At 36.9% G+C, this 7321-nt stretch overlaps 1 non-coding gene across 1 annotated transcript; it reads right to left on the bottom strand.

Moving 5' to 3' along the window:
- Window positions 1-4446: 4446 nt before the first annotated feature.
- On the bottom strand, window positions 4447-4551 carry LOC116482672 (U6 spliceosomal RNA). The gene has a single exon (XR_004251948.1). It is a non-coding gene; the product is annotated as a U6 spliceosomal RNA (small nuclear RNA).
- Between the last annotated feature and the right edge of the window lie 2770 nt (window positions 4552-7321).

Raw genomic sequence — 7321 nt, 5'->3', positions numbered from 1 at the left:
ATTAAACTCTCATCTAAGAAACTGAAATAATTAAAATTGCATCTGATATTCATATAAAAATGAACGTGTACTCATACATAAGGAAAGTAATACTAAAAATAAATGTGTCACAAAGGAGAAATCCTTTTAGATGATGACCTAGATGATAGAAGCAGAATGAAAAATAGTAACGACAGAGTAGATAAGAAATAAACAAAATCTCTCCTTTCCTCTGCCCTGCTGTATGTGTGGAACCACCAAATACAGCTGTGGATTCTGCTCCCACACATGAAGAGAAAATGAAGCTGCTCATGAGTGACGTTTAGAATCAAAGCACTCTGAGTATGAGAGACGTCATTTAATGATGTGACCCTTCCCTTAAATACCTGTAAAGAAGGTCACTGGTCAGTCCAATCAGTATACTGCACTAAGAAAAAGCATGTATTTACAAACACACACTCAAATACATACACAGACAGACACACACAGATGGACACACATTTTTGTTTGTTTGTTTGTTTGAGACTGAGTTTTGCTCTTTGCCCAGGCTGGAGTGCAGTGGTGCGATCTCGGCTCACCACAACCTCCGCCTCCCGGGTTCAAGCAATTTTCCTGCCTCAGCCTCCCGAGTAGCTGGGATTACAGGCAGGTGCCACCATGCCCAGCTAATTTTGTATTTTTAGTAGAGACGGGGTTTCACCATGTTGGTCAGGCTGGTCTCAAACTCATGACCTCAGGTGATCCACCCACCTTGGCCTCCCAAAGTGCTGGGATTACAGGCATGAGCCACTGCACCGGGCTCATTGCTTGGTTTTTGTTTTTGTTTTACATAGCGTTATAGGCATAATAGAATTCCCTAAAACCAACTATTGGACCCAGATGCATGGAACCCACCTTTACAACCCCTGCTCTGCACACTGGAAAAGTAGGAATACCTAATAATCCAGAGACGTAGAAGAATTATACTTACAAGGTTTCAGTTTGGCCAAAAACAAGGCTTTTGGGGGTGTTATTGGCTACAAGTAACTGACCACATGAAGTAAATGGAGTTAGGAACTGGGTGTGCAATGTAGACCAACACACTGGAACATGGGGCATAGACTGGGAGCAACAGAGGACTACAGTAGGAAGAACAGAGTCAATGTAGCCTGAGTTCCTATTGAATGTTTGCTATTTAAGACTTGTTAATCACAGTTTTTAATTGGTTTACTTCTCCAGAAAAAGCAGAAAAATATCTATACCATATTTTTGCTATGAGTACTAAATAAAATTATGTATGTATAGCAGGTACTACAGTACCTAGTGCTAAGTGGGTACACAGAATATGATTATTTGTTTTGTGAAAAAGCCTTGATATTTCAGAATAGAAGCATAAATACTAGGACTTGAGCTCCACCTATAAAATTACAGGGAGTGTTAAAGCCTAAATCCTGAGATTAAAGAGAGCCATTCATCACCCAAAGAGACTAGGAAGTGGAATTTAGTTGCAGAAACAGAAAGTTAGAGTAATAGGTTGTGTGATACTGACAACAAGGCTGTCTTCATTCAGGGTTATCTTCTGAGACAGTGGTTCCTTTCATATGCCATAGAGGGTGAGGACTTGGATATTCCTGAAGATAGAGCTGAGCTTACATTAGAGGGCACTTTACACACCCAAACCCACCAAGAGCTGAGGTGTGCAGAGTCGAAAACCTAGTAGCTTGTGGCTGGACGTGGTGGCTCATGCCTGTAATCCCAGCACTTTGGGAGGCTCAGGCAGGCTGATCACGAGGTCAGGAGTTCGAGACCAGCCTGACCAACATGGTGAAACCCTGTCTCTACTAAAAGTACAAAAATTAGCCAGGCATGGCGGCACACACCTGTAATCCCAGCTACTTGGGACGCTGAGGCAGGATAATTTCTTGAACCCGGGAGACAGAGGTTGCAGCAAGATGAGATCACGCCACTGCACTCCAGCCCGGGCGACAGAGTAAGACTATGTCTCAAAAAAAAAAAAAAAAAAAAAAAAAGAAAGAAAGAAAGAAAAAAGAAAACCTATTAACTTGTGATCATCACTGGTGGGCTGGTGATGGCTTCTTGAGTCAAGAATAAGAATTATTCCATTACCTGTAGCTTGTGACACTGGAAACACTATATTCGTTTCACTCTCATTTATTTACCTTAAAACTGGATATACACAGGGATTTGGAAGGCATTCTGAGAAGATCAGAATGATTAATGGAAGCAACTCACTGAGTTATGAAGAAAGATTGCAGGAAGTAAAAATGTATTGTTCACTTAAGGATTAGTTGTCTAAAGATATGTTAATAGTCTCCCAGTTCTTGAAAGGTAAAAATAACATGCTGTCCTTCATAAGCAAATTTAAAATTACTAGCCCATCAACAGTAAAACACGTACTTAAAGTTATTTTTCTCAGGGATGAGAATAGCTTCTAGCAAATTTAAAAAAAGAAACCCTTCCTTCAATTCCTCTTATAAGCAATAGAATTCATGTAATGAGGCAGCATGGATGATGCTGCTTGTAAAAGAAAAAAAGATAAACACTCTAACTTTAATGGAGACTGTCTTTGATCTTTTACTGTTGAAAGTTTTTTGTCCCCCTCATACCAACTAATTCACCAATTCTCTGATTCTCCAACACCAACTAGGTTTCAACAATTCAATTCAATTTCATTCTGACATTGTCTGACACTAGAGTGTCAGATCATACATGTTAAAGGGTCAAGACTGCCTCCACTTCGGACACTAGTTACAGTTACACCTGTGCTTCTGACTAAATGACTGTAAATTGAGAGTTCCCATGACCCCATCCCCACATTTGATTATTTGCTAAATGGCAACACAGAATTAAAAAAAAATTTACTTACATTGACCAATTTATTATAAATACTACAACTCAGAACAGCCAAAAGAAAGAGACACACACGGCAAGATGAGGGAGGAAGGAAACGTGGAGCTTCCATGCTCTTTCCGGGTGCACACTTCCATTACTTTGATATATTCACCAACCCAGAAACTCTAAACCCTGTCATTTAGGTTTTCTTCAGCCATTGATGAATAGCTCAGTCCACAGATCCTTTCCCGTTCCTGGAGGCTGGGGAAAGTAGGGCTTATAGTTAACCAATTCTTGGTCTTTTTGGTGATCAGCTTCTGCCCTGAAGGTATGTGCCCACCCAGAGTTTCCTCATCAGGGCATAAAAGACTCCATCACCCTTTTCACTCAGAAAATTCCAAGGGTTTTCGAAATTCTGTGCCAGGTAGCAGGGACAAAGATTACGTGTTTTTTTTCTTTTTTCCTTTTTTTTTTTTTTTTTTTTTTTTGAGATGGAGTCTTGCCCTGTCACCCAGGCTGGAGTGCAGTGGCATGATATTGGCTCACCACAACCTCTGCCTCCCAGGTTCAAGAGATTCTCCTGCCCTAGGCCCCTGAGTAGCTGAGATTACAGGCACTTGCCACCACGCCCAGCTAATTTTTTGTGTCTTTAGTAGAGATGGGGTTTCTCCATGTTGGCCAGGCTAGTCTCAAACTCCTGACCTTGTGATCTACCCACTTCAGCATCCCAAAGTGCTGGTATTACAGAGGGGTCAAGTGTTTTCCTACGATACCACAACTGTCTACCAACCCACGGAATTAGATTATCACAAACAAGGTGAAATACTAGGCCACCAATTAATATACTTCACACACACACACACACAAACACACACACATATCTTGTTGTAGCTCCCCATCAAACGTTCACATTTGCTCATTTCTTACAGTTTGTTTTGACCATATAGCCAGATTTCTCTATTCCCCACAGGCACTTGAACTTTGGCTTATTCCCATACCTGAGGAAGCGCTAAGATGCAGAATATACCCTGTTCATTGGGTCATCCCAAGAATCAGCTGACTACCCCAGGTACATTTCCTGTCGTGGTGCCTGTCATGCTATGTACTCACTCCTCATTGCTTGCCTAATTTCCCCTTAGACATTTCTGCAAAGTTCTGCCTACTTCTATAAAAGAAAGACTTTTTTTCTGTTTGATTTTGCATTTCTTTTCATTTGACGCTTCTTAAAACAAGTGTTAATAATGCTAAAATCACTTCAAATGTCAACATCAGCATCAAGTCTATCCAGACAAAATGAAACTAATAATTAAACAATTATATCATAGACTTAGGCAATGCAAAATTGGCAATCTGAAGTCTTTTGAATTTATAAAGGTGCTTTTTGTAAGGTGCTTTTTACAAACTGGGTTCTACAGTGAAGGAAAGGTAAAAATACATCATCTTAAAAATAACATTTGACTACATACCAGGGAAAATTTTCTTAAAATTTCATTACTTCATTTTTATGAGTTCTCATTTACATAGAATTACATTATTTTTATCTCATCTATAGCTCACTTATATAAGCCAAATCAGACATCATCCCGCCCAATCTTTTCTAAAAAATATACAAATACATAATTTTTATTAGAAAATAAAAATATGGAATGCTTCACAAATTTGCATGCCATTTTTTGCAGGTATATGCTAGCCTTCTCTGTATTATTCCAATTTTAGTAGATATGCTGTCTAATTGAACACAGAATTTCTTTTTATGATTATTACAAGGATAGTTGAGATTCAGGGGCTACATTGAGAGGACGGCCAGTTAATCACCTCTTTAAAACAAAAATAAATCTTTGCATAACCCCCCAAAAGCCATCTGTATGGGGAAAAAAATGCATTATGTCATGAAGGTGACATTTTTTACCATTGGAGCTTTGCATGATAAAACAATATGGTGAAAGAGAATGTTAACTTTTATATGGATTTTATTTATGTAAATGGATTTAGCAACTTTATTTGAGGAAAGTGTTCCATTTACTAAACTAATATCAATAAGTTGATTACTTGAAAATTAAATATATTAATGAAACAAATATATTTTCTGATAATGTTTTCTTAATGACAACAGACAATTTTACATGTCTTACAAATGCAAAAACAATGAACAAATACCTCCATTTCTTCTTGTGCTATCTTGTTCTTATTACAGTCTTTTCTTTAAAACAACTTTGTCCAGGCAAAAAAGTTAAACTAGATGAAAAATCCACAGTGTTACTTTTGGACTTAGTAAAGCCACTGTGCATTGTTTGCACCAAAACAGCAATTGTATATTGATAGCAGAAAACCTAGAATCTGCATTGTAAATGGAAACATAAGTAGAAAAACAATATCATACTAATACATGTGCTTTGATTCTATTGCAGAATTAAATAGAAAGCATGAACAAGATTCCATTGCATAACTAAATAGTACACATGAACAAGATTCCACTGTATAACTACATAAGATGCATGAACAATGAACAGCAAAAAATGTTTGTAAACTTTATAAATAATTGATCAGATGTGAGGTGGATCTGGCTGCCACATGGGTCACCCCATTGATTGCCAGTTTGGCCTGGTTGATCCAGCTGGCTAGGCCAGTGTCCCCTGCCTCCTTCATGGCTCCACGTTGCATGCTCATGGAGGATGAGGATGATGTGCTCATTAAAAGACTGTTCTTCTGTTAAGGGTATAAATGATTAGTTACTAAAATGTATGAATAAAACAAATACACAAAAAGTCAATTGAATTGCATAAACATTTCTCATATAACATGGCTAAAAATGTCCTCTCTTCCTAAATGGACTTTATGTCCTGTGAAACTCTTCCAGCTCATTTGCATTCATAACTTCACCACTGGTTGTAATTCACATATTATTGCTAAATCAAACAGTCATTAAAAAAAAATGGCCAGAAACTAATTTAAGAAAGAATACTTGTCTTTTTTATATTTTTCAAAAGAATATTAAGTATAAAGAAAAACTCACTGAAGCTTCTTAAATGAGTGTTATTTTCAAAGTTAAACTATTCAGATTTATTAGTGATTCTGTCAGTTGTTTATAAAATCACACATTCTGGTTTCACCTTCATTCTAAATTTTTAACTTAAATAAAAGGAGCAGCTCTTCTGAATGCAAAAAAATATGCTATTATAAACCATCTGTATTTCTGTTAATAGTGAAAAATATGAGGTAGAATAAAAGAATTTGCATATAGATACAAACACATTTCATTCTCACTTTTAACTAAATGAGCTTATTTTGGTCAGTTAATTCACTGGGAGATATTCTGAGTTGTGTATATCAATCAACTTTAACGCAAGGAGTCTTGCAGAAAAAAAAATGGCCCCATCTACCTTTCACTTTGCAGGAGGAACTTGAGCTTAGATGGACTCTTTGATTAGAAGATCAAAATGTTTAACAAACATAAATGCATGTTCTGGACATTGCAGTACCTCATAGTGCTATAATATCAGGGTCAGCAATGAACTTGTTATAACCAGTTGTTTTCAAATATAAGTTAGATATTTGGCACTCAAAGATAGTCCACAAGCAAGAATATCAGCAACAGTTGAAAACTTAACAAAAATGTAAAATCCTTTATTAAACTTATTAAAAGTGTCTTTCCTCCAAACTACTAAATTGGAATCTGCATTTTAACAGACCTTTTGTATACATATGAAATTTGAGAAACACCAGGTTATGTGCTTTAACAGCACAGAGGGATGCATTAAAAGGGACCTTCTTGTATATGGAATTGATCTAGATGTTCAATTAGTTCTTCCAATCCTGAGATTATATGGGATCTCTGAGGGGACAAAAGAAATGAATCTTAAATTTTTACATAATCTGCCAATTTCTTGTCCCATAACTTCTCTAATTTGAGGGAAAATATTATTTCATTCATTTGCTCTTCTGTATTAGTATTTTCTCTCAGGAAACCAAATTTAAAAAGTACAAAAGGAATTTCTCATTTTCTGTCATTTTCAAAGTATAAGTCAAATCTTGATCCAGGCAACAAAAGGCAATTTAATAATTCACAGCCAGTTTAACCAGAGAGATTTTGCCTTTAATGTCCAAAATACAAAGCCACCAATTTCTTCAATTGTCAAGAAATTTTTATTAGCATTGGCCCACAGTGAATTCTTTCATACTTCTTCCTGTTTTCCATTCCCAATACTATTCTGCTGGTGTACACGATAATGATTATCATCTCAATTCCCACAATACTACCTAACTAGTTTCTGAATTTTCACACTATTCTCTCTGATCCATTTTGTATAGTGTAGCCATAGTAAAATTTCTGAAATAGGAAACTGATCATGTTATCCCCTGCTTGAAACTCTGCAAGTGTTTTCATTTTTAGGAAAGAGCTCAAACTCCGCAATAGCCTTCAGTAAATATCCCTGGTGATCATAGCTTCGCTCTCCTTTGGCCTAGTCTCTTTGCTTCCCTCTCTTGTACTCTGCACTCCGCACGCTATGCA

The sequence above is a fragment of the Hylobates moloch genome, unplaced genomic scaffold, assembly GCF_009828535.3.
Source record: "Hylobates moloch isolate HMO894 unplaced genomic scaffold, HMol_V3 SCAFFOLD_14, whole genome shotgun sequence".
NCBI lineage: Eukaryota > Metazoa > Chordata > Mammalia > Primates > Hylobatidae > Hylobates > Hylobates moloch.
The sequence above is the reverse complement of the archived record's forward strand: the minus strand, read 5'-3'. Positions and strand labels throughout refer to the sequence as shown.